At 45.1% G+C, this 22,481-nt stretch overlaps 1 protein-coding gene and 1 long non-coding RNA gene across 3 annotated transcripts in view; both read left to right on the top strand.

The window, feature by feature from the left end:
- Positions 1-22,481, top strand: part of prex2 (phosphatidylinositol-3,4,5-trisphosphate dependent Rac exchange factor 2) — a 352,555-nt gene that overhangs the window by 20,193 nt on the left and 309,881 nt on the right. The gene's annotated exons all lie outside the window — the stretch shown is intronic.
- On the top strand, positions 12,069-17,372 carry LOC116972061. Its single transcript, XR_004411711.1, has 3 exons — positions 12,069-12,106; positions 13,835-13,837; positions 17,363-17,372. It is a non-coding gene; the product is annotated as an uncharacterized LOC116972061 (long non-coding RNA).

The following is a 22,481-nucleotide window of genomic DNA, read 5'->3' as shown; positions in this document are numbered from 1 at the left end:
GAAAGAGAGGGTAGAAAGTTACAAATTAAAAAAAACAGAAAAACAGAGGAGGTGGAATGGGTTACCTGTAACATCGAAGTCGAGTTTATTATCATATGCACAAGTATGATGAAATACGGGGAAAATGGAAATCTTGATTGAGCCAGCATTCCACATGTATTCTACAAGACAATGAGAACAAAAGACTATGCCAAAACAAATTGTGTAAAAATACATAATTGGTTAACAGGTCCATGTTATTCCTAGAGTTGGACCACAGTGTTCCATTGCAAAGGTTAGATAACTCTTGCAGATCGGTTCAAGAACTTGATTTTTGTAGGAAAGTAGTTTTCCTGAACCTGGTGCTGTGAGACTTCAGGTTTCTGTACCTTCTGCTTGATGGTAACAGCAAGGAGAGGGCATGACTAGGATGATGGGGAACTTTAATGATGAATGCCACCTTCTTGAGACAAAGCCTCATGTAGATGCTTTCGGTGATGGGATGGGCTATGCCCAGGTAAACTAAGGTTGAGTCCACCATTCTCTCCACCTTTGCATTCATGTTTGTTGAGCTTACCATAACTGGCCGTGATGCCACCAGGCAGCCTGCTTTCTACAGTGCTTCTGTAAACGTTTGTTTTTGTGTTCAGTGATATGGTGAATCACTTTAAACTTTGATGAATATAGACGCACCGGCAGACCTACTTTGTGATTATGCCTTTGTGCTGGGCTTGGGACATGCCATCTGACATGTTAACACCCAGAAATTTGAAACTGCGAACTCACTCCATCATCGAATCTCCATGAAAGCTGACACGTGGTCTCCTGGCTTCCCCTTTCTGAAGTCTCTATTTTTCATTCTGAAGTAATCTATTTTGTCCATCAAGGACAAAATAGATTACTTGATCAATATTTCTGTTACTGGATGACGTGTACCTTTTCTACTAATGTACTCTCCCTGAAAGATTCATGATGACAAACCTTGCATTGGCAGTACTTCCTAATCTTACCATTAACAAACAGAAGAGTGGGATGAAAACACTCATCTATAAATTTCTCACTTTACTTCCATCGTCATGTTTATTCCTGTTCCTCATCATCACCGACCCAAAATTCTACAATTCCCTATCTAATACCATTGCAGGAGAAACATAATTGGAAGGAATATAATGGTTCAGAATTAAGGTGCACCGGATATTTTTGGAGCAAAAGAAATAGGCAATAAATGGGGCTTGTCAGAGTCATCACATTGAGAAAATAAATAGACAAAAAAAAGCTACTGTCTGTTTTTGCCATGACTGGTTAAGTGTCTTTGTTCTCATCACAGCAGGCTGGGAATTAATCAGTGAAATATTGTGTAGGAAGGAACTGCAGATGCTGGTAATACACCGAAGATAGACACAAAATGCTGGAGTAATTCAGCAGGACAGGCATCTTCTCCGGAGAGAAGGAATGGGTGATGGTTCGGGTCGACACCCTTCATACTGATTCAGGGGAGAGGGAGACTAGAGATATGGAAGTCCAAGGTGTGAAAATGACAGATTAAAGCAGATGGTGTTCAAGTAAATGTAGAATGGTACATTGTTATCTGAGGGGAAGGTGATATGGAGGCACACAATCAGTAAAATTAATCAGGACAGTGAAACTAATCGGAGACCTAAGGAGGTGGATGGAGAGAGGGAGAAAGCAAGTGTTACTTCAAATTAGAGAAATCAATATTCATACTGCTGGGTTGTAAGCTGCCCAAGCAAAATATGAGGTGCTGTTCCTCCAATTTGCATTTGGCTTTACTCTCAGTGGAGGAGGCCCAGGTCCAGCCCTCTCCTCCCCCCTCCCCCTCTCCTCCCCCCTCCCCCTCTCCTCCCCCCTCCCCCTCTCCTCCCCCCTCCCCCTCTCCTCCCCCTCCCCCCCCCCTCTCCCCCCTCCCCCTCTCCTCCCCCCTCCCCCTCTCCTCCCCCCTCCCCCTCTCCTCCCCCTCCCCCTCTCCTCCCCCTCCCCCTCTCCTCCCCCTCTCCTCCCCTCTCCTCCCCCGCTCCTCCCCCTCTCCTCCCCCTCCCCCTCTCCCCCCCCCCTCCCCCCCCTCCCCCCCTCCTCCCCCTCCCCCCCCCCCCCCCCCCCCCCTCCCCCCCCCCCCCCCCTCCCCTCCCCCTCCCCCTCTCCTCCCCCTCTCCTCCCCCCTCCCCTCTCCTCCCCCTCTCCTCCCCCCTCCCCTCTCCTCCCCCTCCCCCTCTCCTCCCCCTCCCCCTCTCCTCCCCCCTCCCCCTCTCCCCCTCTCCCCCTCTCCCCCTCTCCCCCTCTCCCCCCTATCCCCCCCTCACTCTCCCCTCTCCCCCTCTCCTCCCCCTCTCCTCCCCCTCTCCCCTCCCCTCCTCCCCCCCCTCTCTCTTCCCCCCCTCTCCTCTTCCCCCCCCCTCTCTTCCTTCCCCCCCTCTCTTCCCCCCCCTCTCTTTCCCCCCCCTCTCTTCCCCCCCCCCTCTCTCCCCCCCTCTCTTCCCCCCCCTCTCTTCCCCCCCCCTCTCTTCCCCCCCTCTCTTTCCCCCCCTCCTCTTCCCCCCCTCTCTTCCCCCCCCTCTCTTCCCCCCCCGCTCTTCCCCCCCTCCTTCCCCCCCCTCTCCTCCCCCCCCCATCTACTACCACCCCCCCTCTATTCCCCCCCCCCTCTCCTATCCCCCTCCCCTCTCTTCCCCCTCCCCTCTCTTCCCCACCCTCTCCCCACCCGTCATGCCCCCCCCGCTCTTCCCCCCCCCCTCTCTTCCCCCCCCTCTCTTCCCACCCCCCCCTCTCTTCCCCCCCCCTCTTCCCCCCCTCCCTTTCCCCACCTCTCTTTCCCCCCCTCTCTTCCCCCCCTCTCTTCACCCCCCCTCCTCTTTCCCCCCCCCCCCCTCTTCCCCCCCCCTCTGCTTCCCCCCCCCTCTCTGCCCCCCCCTCTCTTCCCCCCCCCCCTCTCTTCCCCCCCCCCTCTCTTCCCCCCCCTATCTTCCTTCCCCCCTCGCTTCCCCCCCCCTCGCTTGGCCCCCCCCCTCTCTCCCCCCCCCCCCCTCTCTCCCCCCCCCTCTCTTCTCCCCCCCCTCTCTTCCCCCCTTTGGACTGAATGCGGTCGGACCTAAAAAAGCATTTATTCCTTCCAAACACAGTCAAACCTAATAAAGCATGTATTCCTTCCAAACACAGACGGTCCTAATAAAGCTTTGCAGTTTCAAGCACAGGCAGGGCAGCAGGCCAAACAACTCATAGCATTGTCATTTCATTTCATTTAATTTCCAATTAAGCATTGCACTTTCAAGCACAGGTAGGGCAGCTGACCAAACAACTCATGGCATTGTTATTAAGAACTAACAAATCATTTATTGCAAGTACATTGCAGACTCGCTGTTCAGTTGATTCACAGCTTAGAATGACAGTCGTGGCCTCTCCCTCGCGATCTTGCAGAATGATTGACTTGCTTCCAGGCATCCATGGTTTTATTGTCCTGCCCCCCCCCCCCCGGAAGGGGCGTTAACATCATAGCAGTGATTGACAGGCGAGAGGACCAATCAGCGAATCTCAAGGTTTTTTAAACACTCATAACTTTGTTATTTTTCATCGATGGGACAAATCCTCAGGGCTGGCTCAGCGGAGGAGAACTGTGAGTAAGATGGCCAAAAATCACAACGATACAGGGTAATGTTTTTTCTAAAATCAATATACAGCGCAGACAGGAACTGGTCAAGATGAGACTTAATTATATAGATGGTGTGCTAAGCAGATCTTGCACAAAGCCCCAATGCCCAACCCAAAGACACACAAAAGAAAATTGTGAAATCAGGATATCCTGGCTTTAAGAAATAATTAGTGATTTTCTTCCCTTTAAGGAGGTTAAATCATGTACTTTATCGTTTCACAGATGCCAGTTGCATCTCAAATGGCAGCTACAGCCTCATTGGCCTGATGATATTTGTGAAGTGGGTCACTGGTTTGAAGGACATTTCTCCAAGGCATTCCCAGGAGTGAGGGTTGTGGGTGTTCACAGCAAATGCTGGGAAGGGTGGAGGATAACAGTGTGTGGTCTCCATGACTGTAGCACTGATCACGCCCTGTTGCCATGCATGATCCTGGCACAGGGTTGACAAATCCATGGACCTGTGAGATGCAGTTAACAATTCATCAAATCCTTGATCTTCACATGCCTGCTGACACGTGTTTTAAAAATTATAAATTACAGGATTGCTTTTTAAAAAATCAATTGAAAATAATGACCAGGGGTTACTTTAACTTGCACATAGCTCTTTAGCTTCAATCTAACAAGCCTCTCATTTTATTGTGGGTTGTTTATTAAGGGCATAGCTTGAGGTTTTCACTCAATTTCAGCCAAGTTTTTAAAATGGGGCTCCCACATATACATACATTGTGTATGTGAAAACACCAGCGCCGATATGAAACCTATACAAGGGAAAATTTCAAAAGAATGTCTGAATTATACGAGCCCAGTGTCAATAGTGTGAGGAACACCACACCTTTGGGAACATTAGAAACAAGAGCACTGTGTGATTATCTTCATCAGAAGGACCTCCTCAAGAGAAATAAATGCTGGAGTTTCCAGTGATGCCCATATAATGGGAAATGAGTCTTGAGGAAAAAGTGACTCTTGTTCCACTTGTGGGAAAGTCTACTTGTCCTTCTTTGGCTTTGTCAATCACCTCAGAACTCTCAGAACTAGAGTGGAAGCATACCATCTTCAATCTCAAGAGTCCGCTTGAGAAAAATAAACCATCTCACCCTTATGACCTTTGCTAAAGCAGGATATTTCACCATGAGAAGCATCCAAGCAGAATCTGCTCATATTTGCAGCCAATATTAATTCCTACATTCCTTCTTTTGGAAAAAAAGGGTAACATTCTTTGATCTAGTTGACCGCAACATTAGGATGGAATTCATTTATATATCTGGCCTTTGCTACATTTGTTAAAATAAGTTCAAATTAAGTGTTGCAGATGTTTATTGTATTTTAAAATGTGGATCAGATGCTTTTCTGGTGAAAGAATTGAAAAGAGACACAACTGCAGTTAATGTTAAAAGAAAATGCTGTTAGTATGGCAACAAAATATTTTCAATAATGTGTAGTAATGGAAACGTTATGCTGGTAAGAGACCAAATGTATTCTCAGTGATCATCATGGATCTATTTGCAGATATTTGTAAGTCCATTTCTTAATGTGGAATATGTGCTTGAAGTAACTGGGTAAATAAGCAGTCCTATTACTTAGCGTCATTTTGCTAATGTATATAACATGAGCATTTGGCACATTTCCACTGACCCTAACCATAGTTATTTTGTGTTGCTATTTTGGGTGCGTAAACATGATGTGGTTTTATACTTGTGGCTGGTAAAGCTTCCAAAATATGTATGGATAATTGAACTCAGGGTATTTTAAAGCTTGTTTCAGTCCAAGTCCATTTCCTGGAATGTTAGTACATGTGGCTTGTTACAAGTTGGATGCATTTCTTTTCTTTTTTCTATTTGAACTTGGAGATGTTTGAAACATTTTGTTATAATGTAACCAGTGACACGAAACACATGGAAATTGCTTTTGGTAAATTTCTGAAGTGTGTTCTAGATAGATTTTCGCAACAAAATATTCTAAAACCATCCTGCTCTGGAAACAAAGATTAATTGATGTGGTTGGTGCAGTTGATGTAGTCACAGTCTTCAGTTTGGTCTTTGACAGGGTCTATGATAGACTTGTTCAAAGGTTTATAGCCCATGCAGTTCCAAGCAAGTTGGCAAATTGGATCCAAATTTGGCTTGATGATAGGAGGCAGAGGATGATGATGGATGGTTGCTTTGGTGAAAGGAGCTTGTGACACATGGTCTGCCACAGGGATTGGTGCTGAATGCTTACAGTTTGTTGTGCACATTAACAAATTTGATATGAATGTAGGAGATATGATTAGTAAGTTTGCAGATGAAACAAAACTAATGGTGGTGTGGATGAGGAAGAGTGAAGTCTTGGGTTATGGAATCATACAGGTTACCCATGCGCTACAAAGAAAACCATCTGTGTCACGAACCATCTGTGGCAAAAAAAACCAAGGCCCACACTTAACACAGTTTACATAAACATCCATCACAGCGAGTCTCCAACACCTCGTCACTGCGATGGAAGGCAAAAGTCTTATCTCTTCCCTTAGTTCTTCACCAGCGGTCCAGCGGTCCAGCAGTCCAACTGCAGCGTCTAGGTGACTGGGGCTCCGATGTTAAAGCCCCCGGCGGACGATGGTAAGTCCTGTGGCCATTAAGCCGCGCCGGGCGATGTTAGGCCCCGGATCCGTGTCCTTTAAACCCCGCGATTCCAACGGGAGAAGTTGCCGTTACGGGGGTTCCGAAAAGCGGTCTCCCACCAGGGACCTGGAGCTCCCGATGTTCCTGTCCACAGGGCCTGCGGCCGGAGCCTCCGAAGCTCCGAAGTCGGGTCGCAGCCGCACGCCACTACAGCTCTTCCCGCTCCTAAGACGGCCAGCTCTGCGATGGCAGGTCCGCGACTGGAGCCCTCAGTGTGGTCCCGGCCGGAGGCCGCCGCCGGCTCCATGATGTTAGGCCGAACGACACCGGAGACCTGACCGGGAAAAAGTCGGGTCCTCGTGCAGGGAAGAGATTAACAGTTTCTCCCACACCCCACCCTCCACCCCCCACATATACACAGCTAAAAAAATAATAAAAACTAGGCTCAAGACATACATTTAACAAGACAAAAATTAAAAAAAGACCCAGACGACTGTAGTCGAGCCGCTGCCGTTAGGCGCTGCCACACTCACCAAATTAGGCAATTTATCAGTCAATATAAGCAAGACGGCTCTTAGGGAGCGGCAGTGACGGCGCGGCCTTGTGAGTAAAGTGTGAGTCTTTGGCTCGAGAGTCTTTGGCTCGAGAGTCTTTGGCTCGAGAGTCTTCGGCGAGGAGGCTGAGGAGAGGAGGCTACACATAAAGTGCGAGAAGACGGAACACAGTGAACACATGTTGGGGCAGATGAGACAATGTGAGGCTTGCAGAATGTGGGAGCCCAGGGACACAGATGGAGCCTCTGGCTGCTACAACTGTGGCAAGTGCATCCAGCTTCAGCTCCTAAAGAACCGTGTTGGGGCACTGGAGAAGCAGCTGGATGATCTCAGGGCCATCCGGGAAAACGAGAGTTTCCTGGACAGGACCTACAGTGAGGTAGTCACGCCGAGGTTACTGGAAGAACCAAGGTGTGTGACGGAGAGAAATGGTGGAAATCTTGGCGTGCAGAAGACTCGGGTGGCTGTGCCTAATGAAAACAGGTATGCCCTCTTGGGAACTGTCCGGGGAGACAATGTTTCCAGTCCGAGCGGCGGACATTTCGGTGGCTCCAATCCTGGAGATGGGACTCGAGCGGCGAGACCGACGTCGGGCAGAGCCCTAGTGGTGGGTAACTCCATTGTCCGAGGAGCGGACAGGAGATTCTATGGCGGCAGACGAGATGCGAGGATGGTCTGTTACCTCCCTGGTGCCAGGGATCAGGATGTCACAAGCCGAATTCTGAACGTCCTCGAGAGAGAAGGTGAACATAGCAAAAGGATTTGAGTATAGGAGCAGGGAGGTTCTACTGCAGTTGGACAGGGTCTTGGTGAGACCACACCTGGAGTATTGCGTACAGTTTTGGTCTCCTAATCTGAGTAAAGACATTCTTGCCATAGAGGGAGTACAGAGAAGGTTCACCAGACTGATTCCTGGGATGTCAGGACTTTCATATGAAGAAAGACTGGATAGACTCGGCTTGTACTCGCTAGAATTTAGAAGATTGAAGGGGGATCTTATAGAAACTTACAAAATTCTTAAGGGGTTGGACAGGCTAGATGCAGGAAGATTGTTCCCGATGTTGGGGAAGTCCAGAACAAGGGGTCACAGTTTAAGGATAAGGGGGAAATCTTTTAGGACCGAGATGAGGAAAACATTTTTCACACAGAGAGTGGTGAATCTCTGGAATTCTCTGCCACAGAAGGTAGTTGAGGCTATATTTAAGAGGGAGTTAGATGTGGCCCTTGTGGCTAAAGGGATCAGGGGGTATGGAGAGAAGGCAGGTACAGGATACTGAGTTGGATGATCAGCCATGATCATATGCAGGCTTGAAGGGCCAAATGGCCTACTCCTGCGCCTATTTTCTATGTTTCTATGTTTCTAACAGCCGGCAGTAGTTGTGCACGAGGGCACAAACGACATTGTGAAAAAGAGGAAGGAGGTTCTCCAACATGAGTTCAGAGAGTAGGGAAGAAGACTAAAACTTCCAGGGTGGTTATCTCTGGATTGCTTCCAGTACCTCGTGCTAGTGAGGACAGGAACAGGGAGATAGGGGATCTGAATGTGTGGCTGAGGGGCTGGTTCAGGGAGCAAGGATTTAGATTCATAGACCACTGGGATCTCTTCTGGGGTAGGGATGACCTGTACAAAAGGGACGGGTTACACCTTAACTGGAGGGGGATTGACATTCTGGCAGGCAGGTTTGCTAGGGCTACACGTGTGGGTTTAAACTAAATAGTGGGGGGGGGGGGGCGGGATTGACAAATTGGGAGTATAAAGATGGAGTTAAAGGGGAAGTGGCTACAGCAAAAATTACAAAAGATTCTCAAATTAATGAGAAGGAAAGCTTGAGAATGGACAACAGTGTAAGGTCAGGGCCAATTGCAAGGGAGGAAGTGAATACGGAGGTCAAAGTACTGTATATGAATGCGCGAAGTATAAGGAATAAAGTGGACGCGCTTGAGGCTCAGTTAGAAACTGGCAAGTATGATGTTGTGGGAATTACTGAGATGGCTGCAAGAGGGCCAGGGCTGGGAACTGAATATTCAAGGGTATACCTCCTATCGTAAAGCCAGACAGGTGGGCAGAGGAGGTGGGGTTGCCCTGTTGGTGAGGAATGAAATTCAGTCCCTTGCAAGGGGTGACATTGAAACAGGAGATGTGGAGTCAGTATGGATAGAACTAAGGAATTGTAAGGGTAAAAAGACCCTAATGGGACTAATCTACAGGCCCCCAAACAGTAGCCTGGATATAGGGCGCAAGTTGAACCAGGAGTTAAAATTGGCATGTAGTAAAAGTAATGCTGTGGTTGTTATGGGAGATTTCAACCTACAGGTAGACTGGGAAAATCAGGTTGGTACTGGACCCCAAGAAAGGGACTTTGTAGAATGCCTTTGTGATGGATTCTTTGAACAGCTTGTATTGGAGCCTACCAGGGAGAAGGCTATTCTGGATTTAGTGTTATGTAATGAACCGGATTTGAGGTGAAAGCCTTCAACCCTAGGGGCATGGTTTCTGTAAGTGGTGGGATATTGGGGTAGACAGGATTATGATTGGAGATTGTCGAAGAGGAATAGAGGAGGCCATTGATCAGCAGAGACAAAGCTGTCCCTTACGTAATGAGGCAAACTCTCAAAAATGTCAAAATATCCAATGGTTCATAGATTGAATTCTATTTCTCTGCATGTTCAACCGATACACAGATTTGGAGTAACTCAGCGGGACAGGCAGCATCTCCGGAGAGAAAGAATGGCTGTCATTTTGGGTTGAGACCCTTGAGTCTGAAAAAGGTCACAATCCGAAATGTCACCCATTCCTTCGCTCCAGAGATGCTGCCTGTCATGCTAAGTTACTCCGGCATTTTTTGTCTATCTTGGGTGTAGACCAGCATCTGCAGTTCCATCCTACACAGACTTTGCCTGTTTGTCATGGATGTCAATTACAAGGCAGTCCTGACGGCAGCTTTTTCAGATAGAATGGAAGGGAATATTACTGATAAATCTTTGAAGTTATATGTATTAAAGATGGGGATGGTTCAGTAAAAATGCAGGTAGAAGAGTTTAGTTCAGAGAAAAACTGCAGTTAGATCAGAATGGAAGTAAACTTTTCATCTGAAAATGATGAATGGGTGAATTAACAGACCTTGTTTATTTCCATTGGGTGAATCAGTATTCAAAACTAATTAACTGAAATATTGTGTATTTCAAGTTGAAATTGTATGATAATTAACCACTCCTTATGATAGTAACCAAAGAAGAGAATTATTTGAGACCAAATATACCACATACAGAAAATTCCCAGTTAAAAGCCCTAAGTAAACGAAGAGGCTGCCTTCTTAGTTCATCCATTGCACAGACTCTTGAATATTTCAGTAAGAAGCTGTTCAAAGGATATGGGTTTATATAACTCTGGTCCAAAGGCATTGAGCCAAATGCAAAATCCTCCAAAATTAGCAGATCCAATGTTGACCACTGGGAAAAGAGGATTGATTAAGCAAAGCAGCTACTGAATATTTCATAAATAATTTAGAAACAGATTGTTGTGTGTTCATAATCTGATGAGTGAGCCAGAGTGGTTCAAAGTAAGTTGGGAAATACTGTCAAGGCCCCTTTCACAGGGTCTGATGAGGTCTAGCTGGTTGATCTGGGTCAGATTCATCTCGCAAACAAACATTCTGTTCTATGGCACTTGCAACAGGATGCTGCTGGATTCCCTGGCTGCATCAGTGTTAAGGGCAAAGGTTGAGCTGCAGTTTCATTCACAGACACTGGGATGGCATGGGGCCCAGTTTCTATCTGTGAGTGCTGTCACTGCTGCTTTTCATTTCAACTCATAGTGCAGATCAGATTTTAAGGCTTTTTCTTTCACTGGAGCCAGTTCCCTCTTGTGAGCCAAAAACATGCTTTGGGAAAACAACAAGAAAATCGGAGCTGGTTTCTCAGCTAATCAAGAACTTTTCTCAATTATAACATATATTTTTCTGTTCTATGTATGTGCATATATGTCTGTTTTATAAAGGTAAAGGTATTTTTATTATCCTGTGTATCTAGTGAAAACTGAATTTGGTGTTAATAAATTTAGAAACATGAAAATCACTGTTTAAGTGAAACTGATTGATCTTGCATTTTGCCAATATTGTGGTCCAGCTGTTTTGAACATTAGGGGGGGGGGGGAGATGTGGGGGGATGGGATGGGGGGAGATGTGTGGGGGGGGGGAGACGTGGGGGGTGGGGGGATGGATGAGGGGGATGTGGGGGGGGGGGGGGGGGGAATGTGGGGGGGGGGGACGATGTGAGGTGGGATGGTGCGTGCAACCTAATAGGACAATATAAAATAATGAGAGGCACTGATTAGGTTAAAATTGCCAGTTTAAAGGTCTGGTCAAACCTTGAAGCTGATTGATAAACAAAATTTAAATACAGCAGGGAGTCATTAAAGAGCCACTTTGTGATGCTAGGTAGTTTTCTTGGAGTTGTGTGTGCAAATTTCCTCCACCTAAAATGAGGATTGCATTGACCGCAAAAAACTCAAGATGCTACGGAGCAGACATCGCAACAGGCCCTGTGGGGTCCTGGTGGAAGAGTATTGTCCTGAATGTGAAGGAACTGGTGAAGCTTGGCTAGATGATAAGTGCAGAAATATGCCTGGAAAAGTCTTCTCCTGTGTGGCAAGACTGCAGAGAGTACATAAAGACACAATTTACTATGGTCAGAATACCAGACAATGCCACTCTGATTAGAAGATTTTGGTATTGTAAATATGTATCCCTATTGGGGGTTAATGGAAAAAATTGAGTGGTTGGAGATATCTAGGAATAGACAACAAGTGAGAGAAGAAAATGAGAGAACAAATTGCAAGACATAAGAGCTGGAGAAGACCAATCAGTCCTTTGAGCTGTTCCATTATTCAATGAAATGATGACTGGTACACTCCCACTCCCCAAACTCTTTGATTCCCTTATGAATTCAAACTATCTGCTAATCTCAAAACGCTCGGACTGACAATAATATTTGTCAATCATAGTTCTTATTGATAAGAAGGCAGAGATTTCTAAAATTGCAAAACCTTTGATTAAATAAGTTGTTCCTCATCTCAGCCCTAAAGACTGAAACGTTATTCTATGCCTGTGACCTAGTTTCTTCAGCCAGCAAAACATTAACCTACATGCACCATGTCAAGTCCATTGAGAATTTTATGTTTCGATGAGATAGCCTCTCATTTTTTTAACCTTTCGGGAATTTAGACTATTTCACTCAGATCTGCAAAATTAAAACCAGTTAACCTTTGCTATTTTCCCATTGGAATACACCCAAAGTACAGTACTTCCAGCAACACAGTGTACACAAAATTTACCACGGGTTGGAGGTTGAAACACATGTTTTATGAAGGGGTATTGATGGGAGGGGTGGGGTAATGAGGTGTAGAAAGAATATTGAAAGGGAGAAATTTAGGGCCACTAAGGTCAGTAGCATTGGAGCCAGACAAACAGATTCAAGGGGGATACAAAATGCTGGAGTAACTCAGAGGGACAGGCAGCATTTCTGGATGGACGGAATGGGTAATCTTTCAGGTTGAGACCCTTCTTCAGACATGCTGCCTCTCCCGCTGAATTACTCCAGCATTTTGCGTCTACCTTGAATCTGTTTTTCTGGCTCAGATTGGCCTGAAAGTGGCCCTAAATTTGTCCCTTTCAATATTCTTTCTATCCCTCAGCTATCACCGAGGGTAATATTTTGTTGGCGGTGGAGTGAGCACAAATATGCTTCCTATATCTTGTGCGTGCCAATCAAGAAAGAGTCTGTGCTGAACGATTAGTCATTCGTTCCTGTTGCAATTAATTATTAGCAGCCGGAAAGAACAGGAGTTGAATGCATATGCAACATTTCATGAGTTTAATTGATCCTGAAGTGAGCTATAGCCATGTAGTAGTTGTGCCGTAGAAAATGCAGCTACCAATTTGTGTGCTTCAAGCTTCTACAAATGTTAGTGTGATAATGTCCCATTATCCATTTTTAAATTGTTGATTGAAGGGTAATTATCAGCCTGGACCGTGGTCTTTGATTTATCTGAAAAAGTAAATAGTTTAATTTGTCTTCTGAAAATCTCTACCTAAGCTCTGTCAAGAGAGTCACGTGGCCGAGATAGAACAATGAAATTCTTACTTGGAGCAGCACAATAGAATATGTATAATATATATGTATAATGTATATGTACTGTATTGAAGTGTCAACATGTATATGTACTGTATTGAAGTGCTCGAACTCCTGGAATGGGATTCTAAGGTGCAACCTTCTGAATCTGATGCAATAGAGGGTTCATTAAATGTTACTTTTATGTTGTTGTCAGTAAACTTGAATTGGTCGGTTTATCAGGTGCTAAAATCGGCGCTTATTCATTTGACTATATTAACGAGTGCTTGAAAGCTGAATTGGATGGTACTAATCAAAGGATATAGCAGGCAGGTTTCACTCTCCTCTTCACTCAAAGCAGTTCCCACAATAATATGTTTAAATAATATTGATGTTGAGCTAAGGAAGCAACCGAACACCCGAGGGTCCTTTACATTCTCATTCTCCTTCCACTATCCTTTCAAAGCAACCTCAATGCGTGCATTTATTTCAAGAGGGCTTGTATACAAAAACAGGGATGTAATGTTGAGGCTCTATAAGGTGCTGGTCAGGCCGCATTTGGAATATTTTGAGCAATTATGGGCACCATATCTGAGAAAGAATGTGCTGGCTCTGGAGAGGATCCAGACGATGTTTACAAGAATGATCCCAGGAATGAATAGGTCAACATATGATGAGCATTTGACGACACTGGGCCTATATTCGCTGGAGTTTAGAAGAATGAGGGGAACCTCATTGAAGTGTACAGAATAGTGAAAGGCTTGAATAGAATGGATGTGGAGAGGATGTTTCCACTTGTGGGAGAGTCTAGGACTAGAGATCATAGCTTCAGAATTAAAAGACGTTATTTTAGGAAGGACATGGGGAGGAATTTCTTACGTCAAAGGGTGGTGAATCTGTGGAATTCTTTGCCACAGAAGGCTGTGGAAGCAAAGTCAGTGGATATATTTAAGGCAGAGATGGATAAATTCGTGATTAGTATGGGTGTCAGAGGTTATGGGGAGAAGGCAGGAGAATGGGGTAAGGAGGGAGAGATAGATCAGCCATGATTGAATGGAGGATTAGACTTGGTGGGCCAAATGGCCTAATTCTACTCCTATCACTTACAAAACCTACCCATGCCCCTGCCCTGCTCCTCTCTAGAGTCAGATATATATCCATGTTTCCTTTGCATTTGGTATCCACAAATTCAATTGATCTAATTTACTATTTTAAACATATGCTATCTTCTCCATTCGGAAGGAATTTTTTTAATTTGCTGGCCATTTTTCAAAAACTGGTTATTTATTGATCTGTTGTCTCAAATGTAACCACATCCTCCTTGAAGCAGATAAATCAATATGTGATGGGATTGCTACTTGTTTTTGTCTAAGTAAGCGTCCTGGTTCATTACATCAGCTCTGAAATTGCTGAACTACAAAATAAAATTAAACTGACTCTCTATTTCGGTTGAAATATTCAAAGCAATTTTCAGTATCTCACTGGAGAAATTATTCATTTAATAGAAAACAGGGTCAGGAGTAGACCATTCAGCCCTTCGTGTGACTATCTATATCAGAAAAATGTACTGCTTTAAAATGGACCAACTAAAATATGTGATTAGGAATTATTATTAAATGCACTATGATGCTTAAACAATGACATGAAATTTGAACACATCTATTGAAAGTTGTCTTGGAATATCAAACTGCTGGTGCGAGTTTTAAGGTTCTGGATAAAGCAATACTTTGCCATGCATCAAGGATATTTGGAGTATGAAACAAAACTTATTTTCTCTGAAATGTCTTCAAATATGCAAGTAAGTCTTTGCATATGATTAGAAAATTGCTAGGGAATATCGATATAGGAAAGAAAGCAACAAGTTTTTGCTGCACTCTCTCTTTGTTCTGTATCTTTCTCTTCTTCACAATTCCAATGTCAGTGAAATATAAACTTTGATGCATGTCACTGTCAGGATAAATATTATGTGTTTGCATTCTGCTGGTTAATCCTGCCAGCAGAGTGGGATGTTCTAATGAAATAAGCTAGGAGGTTTGCTCAGTTTTACTGTAGACTGCATCTTCTCAATAATATGGCTGTGTAGGATGTGAAAGACAGATTCATGTTCAAGATATTATTGCTTTATCGTGGATTCAACCTTGAGAACGATCATATTTCACCATTCCCTACCTTAAGAGAGAAAGTCAATAATCAGTGAAGGACAGCTGAGCTATAGGCATCAGTGGGACCTCGAACAGTGCCTTGATGTAGCTATGACTGCACTCTAATAATTGCAATTGTTTCCCATTGTGTTAAATATTACTCTACTCAAATAAATGGAAGGAATTCCCTTTTTATCAATTGACATATATTCTAAGGACAGCCTGGTGCAATGCTCAGTTAAATGGCGCTTTTCTGTTGAGTGCAGCTGCTTCTGACAACATTCTGAAGATTTGCACCTTGTTTAGTTTAAATCATGAAATTGATGGTTGCTAAGACCAAGAAGAAAAAAACATTCCTGATTGTAGATAAGTACAATAACTGTAAAGTAATGGTTAAATATGACTATTGCAGATGGTTAAGGGGAATATTCATAATGTTGGCCAACTGAAAAGTATTATTGATCACTGATCACTCAACAGTTTATCAATACACAGGACAGTGATTAACCCTTGAATGATAGTTAATCAGAACAAAAATTAACAATGTCTGGCTACGCTTTATAAGTTCCAACATGTATAAAGTGTTAGAGTAACTCAATGGATCTGGCAGCATCTCTGGAGAACATGGATAGGCATCATTTCGCACCAGGTCTGAAAAAGGGTCCCGACCCAAAGTGTAGCCAATCGATGTTCTCCAGAGTTCAAGATGGCGGCGCTGCCTTAGCAGCTGCGGCTCGCCTGCAGTCCGTCTGTTTTTTTTCTTTTTTATGTTGTTCTTTTGTCCTGTTTTAGTTCATTTTTGGTTTATTGTGTATGTGTGTGGGTGGGTGGGAGAAAACATGTTTTTGGTCTCTTATTTCGGGGGGGATGCGACTTCTCTTGTCGTATCCCCCGTCTCCGTCTCCGCCTGCGCCGAGGCCTAATAGCGGAGCTGGCAGCCTCGGAGCTGGGGCAGCGGCGACCCGACCTCGGAGCGGGCAGCGGCAGCAGCGACCAGACCGTGGAGCGGGCAGCGGCTGCAGCGACCCGAACTTGGAGCGGACAGCGGCTGCGGCAGCGGCGACCCGACCTCAGAGCGGGCAGAGGCAGTGGCAGCAGCGATCCGACCTCGGAGGATTGGCCGCGGGCCCGATGGACGACATCGTCGGGAGCTCGCAGGTCCCAGGTTGGTGACCTGTTCTCCGGAGCTCCCGCGACAACAGCTGCGTCCTCTGGACTGGAGGGCCGCAGCTTCGGCAGCTTTGACCATCCCGGGCCGCGGAGTTGAACCGGCCCGTTCGCGGAGCTTGGATTCAGCCGCGGGACTGACATTACTTACCATCACCCGGCGGGGTCACAACATCCGAAACCTGGATCACCTCGGCGCAGAGGGAGAATAAGAAGGGAAGAGACAAAGACTTAAGACTTTTGCCTTCCATCACAGTGAGGAGTATTCAACTCACTGTGGTGGATGTTAATTTGTGTTTTTTGTGTGTTTTTGCCATTTTTTACTATATGTAGGACTGCAAGGCAACGAAATTTTGTTCAGACCGCAAGGTCTGAATGACAATAAAGGCTACTTTGACTTTGACTTTGATATGTGATCTTCAACCACTCTCGCAAGCAGTACATCCTAAATACTTTGTCTGAAGAAAGGTCCCAACCTAAACCATCACCTTTCCATGTTCTCCTGTGAAGTTGCCTGATGTATTGTTATTCTAGCACTCTGTCTTCTATTCTAAATACTTATCCCATTGTACCATCTCAAGCGCTATTGCATCTTTCCTCGAGCAGGTGACCAGCAGTACTGAAGAAAAGGTCCAACCAATGTTTTCTAAAGTTGGTGCATAGTCACCCCACTTCCGTATTCAGTGCTATGACTAATGAAGGCCAGTATCATATATGCATTCCTAACCAAGTTATCCACTGTGTTGCCACGATCAAGTCTCTTTACTCCGTCCCTCTGTTCTTCAATATTCCCTGAGACTTCATGATTCATAGTGTGTACCCTAGCCTCATTAATATCCCAAAGTGCATCATCTCTGCACTAAACTCCATCTACCATTGTTCAGCCCATTTCACCAAAACATCAATATCTCTCTATGGCTTAAAACTACCTTCTGTATAATCAATTTCTCCATCAGTCTTCATATTATCCACAGACTTAGTGATCATTCCTCCCACATCCAAGTCATTCATATATGTTGCAAGCTGCAAGGCTCTCAATACCCATGTCTCCAATTACCTATTAAAAGTACAAAATGACATACTGCTGACAATATGTACAGTTTAAACATGAATACTCTATTTATGTGAGCTAAAATTGTACATTACTTAATGGAGAACACAAAGTAGTCCAAATATTGTCACCTCGAAGCACTCTCATAGGATGTGGATCTTGTCAAAATGAATATTTATTGCCCATCCCTAATTGGCTTAGAACTGAGTGGATTGATAGACCATTTCAGAATCAACCACGTTGGTCAGTTTGGAATTACTTATAGGCCAGTTCAGTAGGGACAGAAAATTCAATTACTTTCCCCCACCTCCCCTACAAAAAGGCTTTTGTGAATCTGAATGGCTTTACTACCATCTGGTGCTTTTCATTGCCACAACATGTAAAACTAACCAATCGACACTAATTTAATGAACTGCAGATGCTGGTTTACAAATCTATATTACTAAAAGTCTGATCTTGTCCACTTCCTGTTGTTCTGTATATTGATTTTAGAAAAAACGCTGCCACTTACGGCTGATTTTTGGCCATCTTACTCAGAGTCCCCCTCCGCTGTGCAGGACGAGGATTTTTCACAGATGAAAAATAAAAGAGTTATTAGTGTTTGAAAAATGTAGAGATTCTCTCTCCTGAAGGCCACGCCCCTTCCGGAGGGACTATAAAACCCGGAAATGTTGAGTGCCGCAGTCTGTCTCTGCAAGATGGGGGAGAGGGTCACGTCTCTCAGTCTGAGCTGTGAATAACACTGAACACATTTCTTCTAAACTGTGAGTGTGGTTTTACTGGCCTTGAGTGCCCTTAATGTGGTTTGAAAATGAAAATGTTGTTGGTTTGAAATAAAGCCCAGCAAATGGTTGTTGGTGGTGGCTGGTTTGAAATAAAAAATGATTAAAAGTCGAAACTTGACAACTTCCTGTTTGTTATTATTGATGCCTGCCTGTCTGATCATAGTGCTATTATATTTGATATATCTCTGCCTTTCTCTCCCTCAAAATCCCATCTCCCTGCTCGCTACTCCCGCTACGTTAACTCCACAGTGGCCTGTAAGTTCTCTGAGGCTCTCATAGCCGCCCCCGACATCTGCACTATTGAGGAGTCCACCCCTCATCTCAGTACCGAAGACCTAATTTCTTTATTCAATAATACCTGCTCTTCCGTCCTGGATTCTGTTGCTCCTCTTAAAATGAAAAAGCCTAAGCCTAAAGGCTAGCTGTGGCTTAATGATACCACCAGGGCCCTAAGAAGGGAATGCAGAAAATCAGAACGGAAGTACAAATCTGATAAGCTTCAAATTTCCTTTGAACCCCTGAAAAATAATCTTGACAAATACCAGGAAGCAGTAAAATCTGCAAGAACTAAACATTTTTCCACCCTTATCTCCAAAAATGCGCAAAACTCCAAGGTCCTTTTTAGCACCATCACCTCCATCATCTGTCCTGCCACCAGCACCAGCCTAACTGGGTCCCCTGCTAAGTGCGAGGAATTTACCACATTTTTCACCAGCAAGGTAAAGAATATAAGAACGAATATTTCCCCTCCCACCCGTGACCTGGCTGTCTCATTGGTCTGCTCTTCAAAATTAGACAGTTTCCAACCCGTTACTTTACCCTCCCTTGTAAAACTGATCACCACCTTGAAACCTACTACCTGCCCCCTCGACACTGTCCCCTCTGCCCTACTAAAGGACGTCATTACAACAGCTGGTCCCAGCATCCTCGCCATCTTCAACAGCTCTCTGGCCACTGGCTCTGTACCTACCTGCTTCAAGCATGCGGTGGCCCAACCACTCCTGAAAAAACCTAACCCCGATCCCACCTTGCCAAGCAACTACAGACCCATTTCTAAACTGCCTTTCCTCTCAAAAGCCCTTGAAAAGGTAATTTTAAGTCAACTTATACCTTACCTTCACCAAAACACTATCCTGGAAACTTTCCAATCAGGTTTCAGGGCTCACCACAGCACAGTCTGCCTTGTTGAAGGTACACAATGACCTACTGCTCACCGTTGATTCCGGCGACTGTGAAATTCTGCTCCTTCTTGACCTCAGCGCAGCATTTGATACTGTCGACCACACCATCCTAATTGACCATCTCCGGTATGGGGTTGGTATTGATGGCACTGCCCTGAGCTGGTTCATCTCCTACCTCAAAGGTAGGAGTTTCTCGACTAACATAGGAAACTCATTCTCCTCCCCAGCTAATCTCTGCTGTGGGGTTCCACAAGGTTCCATCCTTGGCCCCATTCTCTTCCCATGCTCCCCTTAGGCTGAGTCATTGAAAGGCACGGCATTTCCTTCCATTGCTACGCAGACGATCCCCAACTCTATCTCCCCTTGAAGCCCAAAAACCAATCAAATTTGTTTAACCTTACCCACTGCCTCGAGGATATAAAGTGTTGGATGGCCCAGAACTTCCTCCAATTAAACGAGAGTAAGTCTGAGGTCAACCTTCACGGCCCCTCGGACTTAATCAAAATTATAGCAGGCAGCCTTGGAAGCCTTACCCCACTTCTCTAACCTCATGTCAAAAACCTTGGCGTGATATTTGACTCAGCACTGAAATTTGACAAACAAGTCAATGCCGTGGTAAAAGCTAGCTTCTTTCAGCTTCGGACGATAGCTAAAATAAAAAAATTCCTCCAGTTTGATGACCTGGAAAAGATCATCCACACTTTCATCTCCTCCCGCCTAGATCCCTTTACACTGGTATCAGCCAATCTTCCCTGTCCCACCTGCAACTGGTCCAAAACGCCGCAGCGAGACTCCTGATGGGCACCCGAAAAAGGGACCACATCACCCCGATCCTGGCCTCTCTTCACTGGCTCCCTGTGCGGTTCCGTATAAACTACAAGATTCTCCTCCATGTCTACAAAGCCCTCAATGGGCTTGCCCCCACCTACATAAAAAGTCTTCTCACCCACCACTCCACCTCCAGGCCACTCAGATCGGCCGACTTGGGGCTGCTGAATATCCCACGGTCTAGGCATAATCTCAGGTGCGACCGCGCCTTTGCGGTTGCAGCCCCTAGACTGTGGAACAGCATCCCCTTTCCCATCAGAACTGCCCCCTCCATCGACTCTTTTAAGTCAAGACTAAAGACTTATCTATATTCCCAAGCCTTTCCTGATGTCCTCTGAGTGAGGGCTACATGTATATATGTATGTAGCTTGTTTTGTTGTGCTATTCTTATAACAAATGTAAAGCACTTTGGCCAACGAGAGTTGTTTTTTAAATGTGCTATATAAATAAATGTGACTTGACTTGACTTGTACTGTATATTGATTTTTGATAAAATGCTACCACTTACGGCTGTGATTTTTGGCCATCTTACTCAGTCCCCCTGCACTCATCAGGTGCAAAGGATTCTTCCCATCAATGAAAAATAAAAGTGTTATTAGTGTTTAAAAAATGTTGAGAATCTCTCTCCTGTCAAACACGCCATGAAGGCCACGCCCCTTCTGGTGGGAGGGGGAGGGGGAGGGATTATAAAACCCAGATGTGTGGGTGTGGCTCAGTCTCTGCAAGATTGGGGAAGGAGAGATCACGACTGTCTGAGCTGTGAATCAACTGAACACATTGAATTTCTATTGAACTGTGAGTGGTGTTTTATGGTGGTTTCACCCTGCTTGAAATGGTATGAAACTGCATTTGAATGTGGTCGCCTTGCACCCTGCTTGAAATGGTATGAAACTGCATTTGAATTTGGTGGCCTTGCATCCTGCTTGAAGTGGTATGAAACTGCACTTGAATTTGGTGCCCTTGCACCCTGCTTGAAGTGGTATTTAACTGCACTTGAATTTGGTGGCCTTGCACCCTGCTTGAAGTGGTATGAAACTGCACTTGAATTTGTTGGCCTTGCACCCTGCTTGAAATGGCATGAAACTGCATGGATGCGAGTCAGGATGGATTTACGAAGGGGAAATCATGCTTGACTAATCTTCTGGAATTTTTTGAAGATGTAACTAGGATAATTGACAAGGGAGAGCCAGTGGATGTAGTGTACCTGGACTTTCAGAAAGCATTTGATCAGGTCCCACATAGGAGATTAGTGGGCAAAATTAGGGCACATTGTATTGGGGGTGGAGCGCTGACATGAATAGAGATGTGGTTGGCAGCAGGAAACAAAGAGTAGGAATTAACGGGTCTCTTTCAGAATGGCAGGCAGTGACTAGTGGGGTACCGCAAGGCTTGGTGCTGGGTCCGCAACTATTTACAATATACATCAATGATTTTGATGAAGGGATTCAAAGTAACATTAGCAAATTTGCAAATGACACAAAGTTGGGTGGCAGTGTGAACTGTGCGGAGGATTCTATGAGAATGCAGGGTGACTTGGACAGGTTGGGCAGTGGTCAGATGCATGGCAGATGAAGTTTAATGCGGATAAATGTGAGGTTATCCACTTTGGTAGCAAAAACAGGAAAGCAGATTACTATCTAAATAGCATCGTTGGGAAAAGCGGAAGTACAACGTGATCTGGGGGTCCTTGTACATCAGTCTATAAATGTAAGCATGAATGTACAGCAGGCAGTGAAGAAAGCGAATGGCATGTTGCCATTTATAACAAGAGAAATCGAATATAGGAGCAAAGCGGTCCTTCTGCAGTTGTACAGAGCCTTAGTGAGACCCCACCTGGAGTATTGTGTGCAGTTTTGGTCCCCTAATTAGAGGAAGGACATTCTTGCTATTGGTTTGCAGCGTAGGTTTACAAGGTTAATTCCTGGGATGGCGGGACTGTCGTATGGTGAGAGAATAGAAACATAGAAAATAGGTGCAGGAGTAGGCCATTCGGCCCTTCGAGCCTGCATCGCCATTCAATATGATCATGGCTGATCATCCAACTCAGTAACCTGTACCTGCCTTCTCTCCATACCCCCTGATCCCTTTAGCCACAAGGGCCACCTCTAACTCCCTCTTAAATATAGCCAATGAACTGGCCTCAACTATCTTCTGTGGCAGAGAATTCCAGAGATTCACTACTCTCTCGGTGTGAATTTTTTTTTTCTCATCTCGGTCCTAAAAGATTTCTCCCTTATCCTTAATCTGTGACCCCTTGTTCTGGACTTCCCCAACGTCGGGACCAATCTTCCTGCATCTAGCCTGTCCAACCCCTTAAGAATTTTGTGTTTCTATAAGATCTAAATTCTAGCGTGTACATGCCGAGTCCATAACCATATAACCATATAACAATTACAGCACGGAAACAGGCCATCTCGGCACTTCTAGTC

Source organism: Amblyraja radiata, chromosome 4 (genome assembly GCF_010909765.2).
Source record: "Amblyraja radiata isolate CabotCenter1 chromosome 4, sAmbRad1.1.pri, whole genome shotgun sequence".
NCBI lineage: Eukaryota > Metazoa > Chordata > Chondrichthyes > Rajiformes > Rajidae > Amblyraja > Amblyraja radiata.
This window is presented reverse-complemented; position numbering and strand designations above follow the sequence as displayed.